A 12,908-nucleotide genomic window follows, 5' to 3' on the forward strand; every position below is an offset into this window, starting at 1 on the left:
CGAGGGCCTTCTGGCAGTTCCCTCACTATGAGACGCCAAGTTACAGGGAACCAGGCTGAGGGCCTTCTCAGTAGTGGCACCCGCCCTGTGGAATGCCCTCTCACCAGATGTCAAGGCAATAAGCAACTATCTTACTTTTAAAAGACATCTAAGGCAGCCCTGTTTAGGGAAGCTTTTAATGTTTAACAGATTATTGTATTTTAATATTTTGTTGGAAGCCGCCCAGAGTGGCTGGGGAAACCCAGCCCGATGGGTGGGGTATAAATAATAAATTATTATTATTATTATTATTATTATTATTATTATTATTATTATTATTAGACAGAGACCACAGAAGGGTGTAGGTAGTTCTGAATTTATTGCCTCCTGCAGCAAGCTGGTGCTTTCTGTGAGTAAATCAGCTGCCATTTTGCTCCTAGTGTACAAAGACAATAAAATAAATTTTCAATTATATACCTAGGATTTCTCTTCACACCACTGCCTGGATAAACTATGGGACAAATTGCATATGACATTTTTCATGCCCTTACAAAAGCATGCTTACTGGCCACTTTTATTTTGAAGGAAAAGCAGCTGTGCGGACCTGCCCGGAAAATGTGCTCCCAGTCCAGACCACAGCCCTGTGGCAGGATCCTGCTGAATATCATAGCCTGCTTTTTATCTCTCGTTCTTGTTGATAGCAAGGGGGTTACGTTCAGCAGGAAATTGCGGTGGAGCCCTATTTTGGATCTAGAACAAGTTCTGTAAATGATAAAAAGGTAAAGGGACCCCTGACCATTAGGTCCAGTCGTGACCGACTCTGGGGTTGCGCGCTCATCTCGCATTATTGGCCGAGGGAGCCGGCGTACAGCTTCCAGGTCATGTGGCCAGCATGACAAAGCCGCTTCTGGCAAACCAGAGCAGCACATGGAAACGCCGTTTACCTTCCCGCTGTAAATCTACTTGCATTTTGACGTGCTTTCGAACTGCTAGGTTGGCAGGAGCTGGGACCAAGCAACAGGAGCTCACCCCGTCACAGGGATTTGAACCGCCGACCTTCTGATCAGCAAGCCCTAGGCTCAGTGGTTTTTTAACCACAGCGCCACCTGGGTCCCAGGTGTATCTGTAAATATCTGTAAAGGTGTATCTGTAAATGATATTTCCTCAAAATAAAAGTGGCACTTAGTCAATGCACAAACCCAGGATTGTCACTCTATTAGTAAACAAAAAAAGATTCCATCATCTCAGCTCCAGTAGTAAACATATTTAAGAACTCTTATGTTCAGAGGATATCTTCTGGTTAACTTTAAGTTTTTATTTGATTTCAGGTAACAAGAGCAATTAACAGAACAGATATCCAATATTTAACAATAACCAGCCCGGTAAGAGTTAAAATTACACCATACAGCCCTATATACCACAATGTGAAAACTGCAAATTGCCCTAGAAGAACTTTTCAAAGCAAACTATATGATAATGATGGAAAGCAATTGTTTTCTTTGTGTGAGCTACACACAATAAAACAGGACCATTGTTAATGAGACGTGCCTGGAGCTGTCCCCATATTTTCCCATGCTCTGACCCAGTGGTTCCCAACAGGTGGTCCGGGGACCCCCAGGGGTCCGCGAGCTATGCCAGAGGGGTCCGCAAGATGCTATTAGAATAAAAAATATATTAAATATATTTCGTATGATAACAGATTTTTCGTTTTGGCCGCTTCCTGCATGAGCAGAGTCTAGCGCAAAACTAGAATTAGATAGAGGCAGTAGTTCTGCTGTATGCCGTTAGGTGGCACTTTACAAACACTACTGTTTTGCAAAGAGGCAGCGCGCGCATTCTACTAACGCTCACCTCCACAAGATGCTTTGCGCACGTCGGCTTCATTTGTGCGCTACTGCGCAGGTCTTCTCCATTCCCCTCCCTCCTCCCTGGCGCACGCTGCCTCTTTGCAAAACAGTAGTGTTTGTAAACAAAGCGTTGTTTTTCGCGGAAGCTACAGTTTGTGTAGTTAAAAATGGACCGTTGGTTAAAAAGTGGTTCGTTAAAACGACAAAGGCCTACAGATGAAGAGGAAGATAATGCATTTGATGTTCAAGCAAGTAAGTCAGTGACTCTCGAACCTTGCATCAGCATGCAAGGACTACAAGAAACTTGGAGATAAGGCAATGAAAAAGATCCTTTCATTTGCAACCACATATCGGTGTGAGCAAGCATTTTCTTCCATGTGTTTCATGAAAAACAAATATAGGAATCGGCTCGACATGCAGTCGGATTTCAGAGTGAAAGTTTCAAGTTTGGAACCTAATATGTCAGAAATAATAGACTCAAAGGACAGATTTAACTCATCTCATTAAGAACTGAAAATTAAAACTAACTGTATACTGATGGAGTACTCTGTTGTAACTGTAAAAAACGTATAAATATAAAATTTAAAAAGACTCTTAATTTGGCTCTCACTTTTTAATTTTAGGATTAGGAATTAATGGGGGTCCTTGTCGCAATAGCGGCTCGATGAGGGGTCCTCGAGAAAATTTTGTTGGGAACCCCTGCTCTGACCTATCTCAATCAATGCTGCTGACCGTATTTATTTATTTATAGTTTTGTGTATTATTTATTAAATTTGTATTTGTCTATATGGATCCACCGAGTCCCTGTCTATTAGTTAGCCAACTGTTATTGCAGTTACACAAAAAAGACGACCAAAATTTCCTTGAGCTGTACATCAGTCTCTTCTCTATCAAAGAAAGAAAACGAGTGTCATAAGTAGATTTGGTTGGAGGTGTCTGATCAGTAATCAGTAACTTGCTGTATATTCTGGATAACTCTGATAAGGCCCTTTGTCCCCCACAAGTCTGTTTTGTGTGTTTCATATCGGCTTGCAAGTACCGTGTTTCTCCGAAAATAAGACACCATCTTTTTTTTTTTTGTTTAGTCGTTTAGTCGTGTCCGACTCTTCATGACCCCATGGACCATAGTACGCCAGGCACTCCTGTCTTGCACTGCCTCCCACAGTTTGGTCAAACTCATGTTCGTAGCTTCGAGAACACTGTCCAACCATCTCGTCCTCTGTCGTCCCCTTCTCCTAGTGCCCTCCATCTTTCCCAACATCAGGGTCTTTTCCAGGGAGTCTTCTCTTCTCATGAGGTGGCCAAAGTATTGGAGCCTCAGCTTCACGATCTGTCCTTCCAGTGAGCACTCAGGGCTGATTTCCTTCAGAATGGATAGGTTTGATCTTCTTGCAGTCCATGAAGATCAAACCTATCCATTCTGAAGGAAATCAGCCCTGATCTTATATTTACTTTTCCTCAAAAAAAAACCAGAAACACTATGGCTTGTTTTTGGGGTATGGCTTATATTCCATGAATGCTTAAAAATCTTGCTATGGCTTATTTTATGGCTACGTCTTATTTTCGGAGAAACAGGGTACCAGGGACTACAAGCAGGGGGCTTAGTTAGCAAGCAGAACCCCAGTGGCTCACAGCCTCCCCTTTAAAAATACTGAAATTCGTTGGGGCTTATAAGCTTGATTGCAACAGCACCAACTAAAGTAGCATGGAGACAGAGCAGCAGGATGGAAGGTGCCTGGGGCCTCAAAGCCCAGTGGCCTGGTTTCTATGTTACCGTGGTATCATTCTGCTCTAAGCGGAAGTACTTTAAGAGTAGGGAGCTTCTGGCTTGTTTTCTGAATGCTACAGGGACACCATCGCAGATGGCTACCACATAACCCCCAACATTTCTCCAATGAAAATAGGGATGTCCCCTTCCATAAAGTAATTTTACTATTTATACCCCACACCACTTCCTGGGTTGCCCCCAGCCACTTAAGGTAGCTTCCAACATATATATAAAAACATAATAAAACATTGAACATTTTAAAACTGCCCTATACTGTACAGGATGGCTTGGGGGCATAGCTGCCAAGTCTCCCATTGAAAAATCTGGGATCAGCAGAGGCGCGGCACCGGAAGTCGCTTCTACGCATGTCTGGACATGCGTAGAAGCAACTTCCAGTGCCCAGACATGGGCAGAGCAGCACCCGAAATCGGTTCCGTGCATGTCCAGACATGCGCAGAAGGAGCCTCCCTGGCAGGTAGGAAATCGGGGGATTTACGGGATTTTTTTCTATTCGGGATAACAGCGGGAAATGGATTAAAATCCGGGGGTTTCCCATGAAAAACAGGAGACTTGGCAGCTATGCTTGGGGGACGGATAACTCCATACCCTCTAACATTTCTCCAATGAAAATAGGGACGTCCTAAGGAAAGGTGGGACATTCCAGGATCAAATCAGAAACCGGGGCAGCTTCTCTAAATCAGGGACGTCCCTGGAAAATAAGGACACTTGGAGAGTCTGCTCCCAGCTCAACGGGGATAAGTTAACACAAGGAGTTCTACCTACCTGCCACATTGGTCACAGATTGAGCTCTCACTCGCCAAGATTTGGTGCAGGAAGTGGGGGCTTGAGGGCCAAGGAAAGCTTCCAAAGGTGTGGCTTCTCCAAGTGCCAGAGGTAAACTAGGATCACATTCACACCATATATATGAAGCACCCTCAACCCGCTTTAACAGTCATGGCTTCCCTCAGAGAATCCTGGGAACAGTAATTTGTTGAATGTGCTAGGAACAGTAGCTCTGTGAAAAGACGCCTAACAACCTGGCATTCTTCAACTATGGTTCTCAGGACTCTTTGCAGGCAGTCATGACTGTTAGATCACTTTAAATGTGTGGCCGTGACCCATGCATGCCTTAAACGTGAGTCGTGGCCCGATGCCTGCTTGAGCCCAATTGTCGCGGTCACCCTGACCTGCGCAACACCCCCGGACGTTTTATGGTCTATTGATGATGCGCCAACGACAAAATAAATATCTGCTGTCACTCAAAACACTTCAGACCAGGATAATGTGAAAGTAAAAAGATGTTGCTTTATTGTGCGTACATAAGCGTAATGGTTTCAGTATAAGTCTTAGAATGTTCCAAATTACAGGTGTTTCCTATACCGGCCTATCACCTCTAATTAATACTATTACCGGCCTATTACCGCTAAAGACAACTAAATATATATTTGTAAATAAGCTCACAAACTCTCTATCCTGACTGATGATAATCCACCATCTATGCTTCACCTCAATGTTTAAAACCAGCTCTCTCTCTACTAATAACCAACCAACTACCTCACGAACTCTCACTAACCGACCAACTGACTGCCAACTCAACTCCCTCACAAACTGACTAACTGACTCCAGGGGTGGGGTTTTTATACTCTGCCAGAGCCCACCCCCTTGGGTTCTAAAAAGTTCTATTTGGATTAACCCTTAGTAACCTGGCTTAACTTTAGGCTGATTGCCACACCAATATTGTACAGCTCTGAGCATTTTTGGGCAAGCTTCTGTCTCAAGAGGCAATGGAGTGCGCCTCCAGGGGTGATGTCAAACCGCTGTGTTAGCAGGCCAAAGTGACCTCCCTGGGGCACAAGCCTAGGCAGTATGTATGGAGGTCCCTGGAAAATTGGGACCCTGGGAGGGTCTGGTGTTCAAGGTGCTTGGGGTATCCAAAGCCAGGATGAATCTGGCCTAGGAGCTTCTTTCAAGAGCCAAGCATTTGAGCAGTCCTGCTTCCTGCCACCCCTGCTCCCATTCCTCCAACCACTGATCTACATATCTGTTTATGAATTCTATTCAGAATGGTAGCTGTGTGTGGCTGTAGGACAGATGGAAAATGCAGGGGAAGTAGGTGAGAACAGGCAGGCAAATTTAACAAGCCAAACACCTGCTTTGGGTCTCTTCAGGGCTCACCATACTTGTGTAAAGAAACTTACTACCTCCACCTCAGACGCAACAGTCTCTTGAGCTCCACAAGGCATCATTAAGGGAGTGTTGCAACACCAGAGTTGTTGCTATGGAATCAAAAAAGCAATGGCAAAGCCTAAACTTTCCGCGGCCATCGCAACACATTCCCTGCACATTTCTTTACGATTCAAATAAATGAGGCCTAGATATTGTGGAAATTTGAAACCATGGGTCTCTCACAGAAGAGCAGATTTGAGAACATGGGTCTTTCATTGCCAAGGAGACAAGGCTAGATGCGTATCTGCTTGCAGGCAGCCTCTCGTCCCCGGGGAAAATAAGAGTAATAGGCTTGCCAGGGAATCTGAGATCATAGATCTATTGTCACTGCAGAGTGTAAAGTTCCTTTTATATTTCATATACACTTCAGACCCTCCAAGTGTCCCTATCCCCCCCCCTTAGTGCCTCTTGAACCCTTGCACGACGTCAAATAGGTACTTTATCTGCAGGTTTTTTTGGGGGGGGGATGGAACTATTTGGGTGCTCTGTCCTTATCTTCTTTCCTTTTATACTGTTCAGTCAAAAACATTCTTGTAAGAAGTGAGCAGGGTAGTCTCTGGAGCTGCAGATTTATGCTTACAATAATTCTTTGTGTCTTTATTGTTTGTGCCACAGGAGCTTGCGCTTGGCATCCGTCTGTCCCGAGAGACAATGGAGTGCACCTCCGGTCTCTGGAGCACATGCAGTGTAATCATTATGTGTGCTGTGTATGGGATGGGTAATGAAAGCAGCTTGGAGGGCAGCCCCATCTCTGTAAGTGCATTGCTCTACCTCTCTTTCAAATCAGAACCAGTGAAGGCAGTGAAGGTCCTATGTGAGTGCCTGGAGGCGGTTGGAGGATGGATGGCGGCTAACAGATTGAGGTTGAATCTTGACAAGACAGAAATACTGTTTGTGGGGGACAGGAGGCGGGCAGGTGTGGAGGACTCCCTGGTCCTGAATGGGGTAACTGTGCCCCTGAAGGACCAGGTGCGCAGCCTGGGAGTCATTTTGGATTCACAGCTGTCTATGGAGGCGCAGGTCAATTCTGTGTCCAGGGCAGCTGTCTATCAGCTCCATCTGGTATGCAGGCTGAGACCCTACCTGCCTGCAGACTGTGTCGCCAGAGTGGTGCATGCTCTGGTTATCTCCCGCTTGGACTACTGCAATGCGCTCTACGTGGGGCTACCCTTGAAGGTGACTCGGAAACTACAACTAATCCAGAATGTGGCAGCTAGACTGGTGACTGGGAGCGGCCGCCGAGACCACATAACACCAGTCTTGAAAGATCTACATTGGCTCCCAGTACGTTTCCGAGCACAGTTCAAAGTGTTGGTGCTGACCTTTAAAGCCCTAAATGGCCTCGGTCCAGTATACCTGAAGGAGCGTCTCCACCCCCATCGTTCTGCCCGGACACTGAGGTCCAGCACCGGGGGCCTTCTGACGGTTCCCTCGTTGCGAGAAGCCAAGTTGCAGGGAACCAGGCAGAGGGCCTTCTCGGTGGTGGCGCCTGCCCTGTGGAACGCCCTCCCATCAGATGTCAAAGAGAAAAACAGCTACCAGATTTTTAGAAGACATCTGAAGGCAGCCCTGTTTAGGGAGGCTTTTAATGTTTAATTATTTTATTTCATTTTTCTGTTGTAAGCCGCCCAGAGTGGCTGGGGAAACCCAGCCATATGGGCGGGGTATTAATAATAATAATAATAATAATAATAATAATAATTATTATTATTATTATTATTATTATTGCTTCCTTCCCTGTATATTTGATAGAATCATGGAAAGGATCCTGAGGTCCAACCCCCTGCAATGCAGGAATCTCAACTGAAGCATTCATGACAGATGACCATCCAACCTCTGTCCTCCAATGAAGGAAAGACCACCACCTCATGGGAGTCCGTTCCACTGTCAAACAGCTCTTACTGTCAGAAAGTTGTTGCTGATGTTCAGTTGGAATCTATTTTCTTATATCTTGAATCCATTGGTTTGAGTCCGGTACCCACCAGAGTTGCACCGTGTGGGAGGAGGAATATTATTATTATTATTATTATTATTATTATTATTATTATTATTTTGTATTTATATACTGCCCTACACCTGGAGGTCTCAGGGTGGTTCACAGAACAAAGATGCGGGGATTTGCCATGAAGGTGGTTGCCCCAAAGGAGGAGGGAAGCATGGACATGGGTGTGAAGGTGGAAATGGGTGCAAAGTGGGTCTGCCGAAAAGAAGAGAGAAGTGCTTAGAAAATGGGATCAGGAAGGTGAAAAGTGAGCAAAGTAGTTGCATGGGGTAGAAAGAAGATGCTCAAGGAGGTTAATGTGGGGGGATGACTGGGGAGTTGGTGAGTGGAGCAAGTAAATACTCATAAAGACCACAGGTTGCAATTGCTATCTTAGTAGAGGCATCCCTCTGTCTGGGACAAAAAGAGGGATGCCTCCTTTAAGATTACGCCTGCTGTGACAAATTTACATAATTAACACGGGGTGAGTCTCCAGGTGTTGTTGGCTGAGGCCTTTCACCCTTGAGCTCCTCCGCATGCTGGCTGAGACTGATGAGAAAGGGAGTCCAAGGACTTCAGGAGCATAGCTCAGTTGGCTAGAGCTTGGTGCTGATAATGCCAAGGTTGCAGGTTCAATCCCTGTGTGGGACAACTGCGTGTTCCTGCATTGCAGGGGGTTGGGCTAGAGGATCCTCACAATTATAAAATTCCAACTCTATGATTCTATGAGAGCCATAATATTCGCCATGCCTGATCTAAAAATGGGGTTGGATTCAGACAGGTGTCATGGATCTACAGGTCTACTAAAATCTAAAGTCTGGATCCATCCCAAAGTATGCTTTCCCCCACTTTAAAGTTATTTGTGTGTGCCCCACAAAAATAATAGATTCATCAATCAATTAAAGGACTTATGATTATTTGACCAAGATTTCCTTAATTGGGTGGTGGCAGCCCTAGTGAAAAATAGATTTCTGCCAAATGTTAGGGTTATATTTTAAGGAGTAAACATAAGTGTGAATTTTCAGGGGGATGTGGAGCATTAATCTCCTTGGCAACCCTGCAGCCTCACTTTCAAAGTCCATATGTATCCTTGAGGCTCTGCAAACAGAAATACCGTATTTAAGAACAGAGGATTTGTGCCATCAGATGAAACGAGGAGGAGGAGAAAGAACCATGCAGGCCACCTTGAGCTCCTTGAAGAAAAAAGGGGAGGGGGGTATAAATGCAATAAGCAACAATAATAATCAGGGAAGTGAGAGCTATGGAAGTGGAGCACAGGAGTGGCTACAGTTACGTGCTCACAAAGGGCTTAGCACCCCCCCCAAAAAAAAAACACCATTTCAGCAGCCTTGACAAACAGAGCCAGAAGATGGCCAAGATCAATATATTGAATGGGAATTACAGAGGTGATAAGAGCAAGCCTAATGCAGGGCATTTAAGGAAATCAATTGGCATTGATGGGTCCAAGAAGCACAGCTAGCCCTAGCGAAGCTGCCTAGAGCAATTCTAGCCAGCAATATAGTCTCAGCATGTATGCAGGGAATGAGCCAAATCTTTATGACGATATAGCATGCAGCTACAAGGTAAGCATGTGCCTGTTGCACTGGGTGCTCTCTGTCTCTTAACTGTTTATGTTGGAGACGGGCAATCAATAGATACTAAGTATGTGGAAATGTTGTTGCCCGTGGCAGCAAGCTATCATGTGCTTTGTTTATATATGCTTAGAGTAGTGGTAGACAGCCATTTTTTAACTTTCCCTGGCAAGCAGGCCGCAAATAAAGTCTAAAGAACTGTCCCTCTATCCCAGCCTTCCCCAAAATGGATGCCCGCCATGTTTTTGACTGCAACACCCTCTGCCTTCAGCCAGCAAAGCCATACCAGCCAGGGCTGATGGGAATTATAGTCTAGATAAAACTGCTGGAGGCCACGAAGCTGTTGAGGCCTGCCTCTATTCAATGGGGTCTGTTGCTTTCTTGCAAGGATATCTGCCCTGCCTTCCCCCAACAAATGCATTCAATGGGGCTCACAAAAACACGGAGCCAATAAGTGCACAGTGACAAAAGGAAATAAAATATAAACAGCAGCATTAAATTATACTTAAAAGACACTCAGATAAATAAAATGCCTGTTGAAAGGTGAACAGCAGAGGGCCAGGTGAACTTCTCTTAAGCAGATTATTCCACAGCTTGGGCACCACAACTGAGAAGGCTCTTTCTTGTGGGCACTTATGTCTCAAATCATGTGAGAACAGGTAGGGGGATTTCCAAAGAGGAGTAGACTTCTCAAGTAATAAGGGAGGGGGCAATTCCAGAGATAGATTGGACATTTAGAGCTGTAACAATAAAATCTAACACAGAGAAACCAATTTGCAGTGGGTGTAAAAAAAATAACCCAAAGGTAAAGGACCCCTGATAGTTAAGTCCAGTCACAGACAACTCTGGGGTTGCGATGCTCATCTCGCTTTACAGGCCGAGGGAGCCAGCATTTGTCCACAGTTTTTCCAGGTCATGTGGCCAGCATGACTAAGCCGCTTCTGGCACAATGGAACACCAAAGCCAGAGCAGCACATGGAAACACCGTTTACTTTCCTGCCGGAGCAGTATCTATTTCTCTACTTGCACTTTTTTTTGGCATGCTTTCGAACTGCTAGGTTGGCAGGAGCTGGGACCGAGCAACGGGAGCTCACCCCGTCGCAGGGATTCAACCTTCTGATCAGCAGGCCCAAGAGGCTAAGTGGTTTAGACCACAGCACCACCCATGTCCCCTCTTGCAGTGGGTGTAGCCGATACAAAATCAAGTAATATGCTCTGATCTCCTGGACCAGACAAAGGCTGTTTTCATGAGAGATGCCTGATGAGATGTCCCCTTCTTGTTCCCTCTGCCATATATGTACATCCCACACAGGCTACAATGTGCATGCAATGTGGACATGTCTCCCTTCCGTTTTCCATCCTGCACGAGCATCTTCAGTATCATTTGTGAAAATGCCCTGAGTTTGTACATTGTGCCTGGGCTCAGTTTGATGAAAGCCAGACGGAGATACACCCACTTGATTTGTTTCCAAAAAACTCCTTTCTTGCAGAAGCAAATCCAACCCTGGGAGGCGATCCTTGCGCAGAGGAAGCGAGAGGGATGGAGAGCAAGACAGAACCCCATTCTCAGCTGCCCTTGGTCGCTGTCCATGGTAACTGAACTGCTTGGCTCTTCGCTCACATCTCCCAGAAGCTGTTTGTGCTGGAGCATAGCTAGGCTTCTCCTGTTTCTACGTGAAGACATGCAAGGAGGGCGAGAAAGGATGCTTGCTGGGAATCTGCATGAAACCTGGCGTTAGCTGCCCAGCTTAGGGGAGCTGTACATATGCAAAAAATAAGAGCACCAGGGCTATCTTTGTATTTTCATTGTTTGGATTACTGTTCCTTTAAAAAAATCTTTTTATTATTGAAAGGGTTTTGTGGTGTACAAAATGCATTGTGGGTATGTCAGCTCCACATATGTGGAGAAAACTACAGGGGCTGGAATTTCTGCTAAGCCTATCTATTATGAAAGTGTTGCCTAAAACTTAATATGCAGATGTCAGTCACACACAGATAGCAAACCAACAAACCTATGCAATGGTTTATTTTCATTTTCCTACTCCCCCAGCCCCAAATGAAATATGTGTATCTGGTTACCTCCTTTCATGGGGCTGCCAGGGTCATTCTTTCTCTCCATATGAATTCCATTCTCCCCTTCTCACTACCTCTCTCTGCATGACTGGAAATTATTTCTCAACACACACCCCTCACTATCTTCTCTTATTCTCTCAGAATTTGAATCCCTAATTCCTGCTCTAATTGTGTGTCATTTAGACATTCAGGTTAGCTTCCCCAGTTCCTCTTCTCTTGAATTCCTTCCCCATTTGCTAGACATATTCTTGGTTGACTGACCGAACCCAAAGAGTGCTCATGTTTGGTGCCTCGTCATCCTGGAAAAAAGAGACAAGGTGGGGAGCTGCAGGGTTCTGTCCTGGGCCTGGTGTTGTTCAACATATTTATAAACAACTTGGATGAATCAATTGAATGGATGCTCATCAAATTTGCAGATGACACCAAACAGGAAGGGGTAGTTAACACCGCAGAAGACACAATTGGGACCTTAATAGGTTGGAGAACTGGGCCCCAACTAATAAAATGAATGTAAATAGAGACAAATGTCAGGCTCTTCTCTTAGGCAGGAATATCCATCTTCACAAATATAAGATGGGGGACCAGTAGCTTACCAGAAAAAGATCTAGAGGTCTTAGCAGGCCCGGCTCTAGGGGTAGTCATGGTGGCGCCGGGCGCCAGGGGGGGCGCTGCGCGGCGAAGCCGTGCGGAAGCCGTGCTGCACCCACCCACCAGGGCGGGGGCGCCGGAACGATCTCCGCGCCACAGTGCCAGGGCGCCCAACCTGCTTGAGACGGCCCTGGGTCTTAGTGGACCACAAGCTTCACGAGTCAACAATGCCATGCAGCGGCAAAAAAAGCTAATATTATTCTAGGGTGCATCAACAGAAGTATAGTGTCCAGATTAAGGAAAGTCATAGTACCATTCTATTCTGCCTTGGTCAGACCACACCTGGAATACTGTGTCCAGTTATGCACCCAATTTAAGAAGCATATTGACCATCTGGAATGTGTGCAGAGGAGGGCAACCAATATATATATATATATATATATGCAATGGTTGAAGGAGCTGGGTATGTTTAGTTCAAGTTACAAGAAAGGAGATTCTGAATAAACATCAGAAAGAACTGTCTGACAGGAATGGACTCCCTTGGAAAGTTGTGGACTCTCCTTCACTGGAGGTTTCTAATCGGAGGTTGCATTGCCATCTGTCAGGGGTGCTGTAGCTGAGATTCCTGCATTGCAGGGGGTTGGACTAAATGACCCTCAGGATCCCTTCCAACTCTAGAATTCCTGTGATTCTATAATTCTATGAAATGTGTTAAAGTGCATGTAGGGGAGGGGTGCTGGACTGATCCTTTGTCTTCACAGTGCAACCAGCTGCTCCTTGATCTGCTGGAGGGGCTTTTGACACTGAATCTTCATGATAGGTTTTCATAGGCTCAGTCTTGCGCTGTGTTTTCT

This window comes from Zootoca vivipara, chromosome 16, assembly GCF_963506605.1.
Source record: "Zootoca vivipara chromosome 16, rZooViv1.1, whole genome shotgun sequence".
NCBI lineage: Eukaryota > Metazoa > Chordata > Lepidosauria > Squamata > Lacertidae > Zootoca > Zootoca vivipara.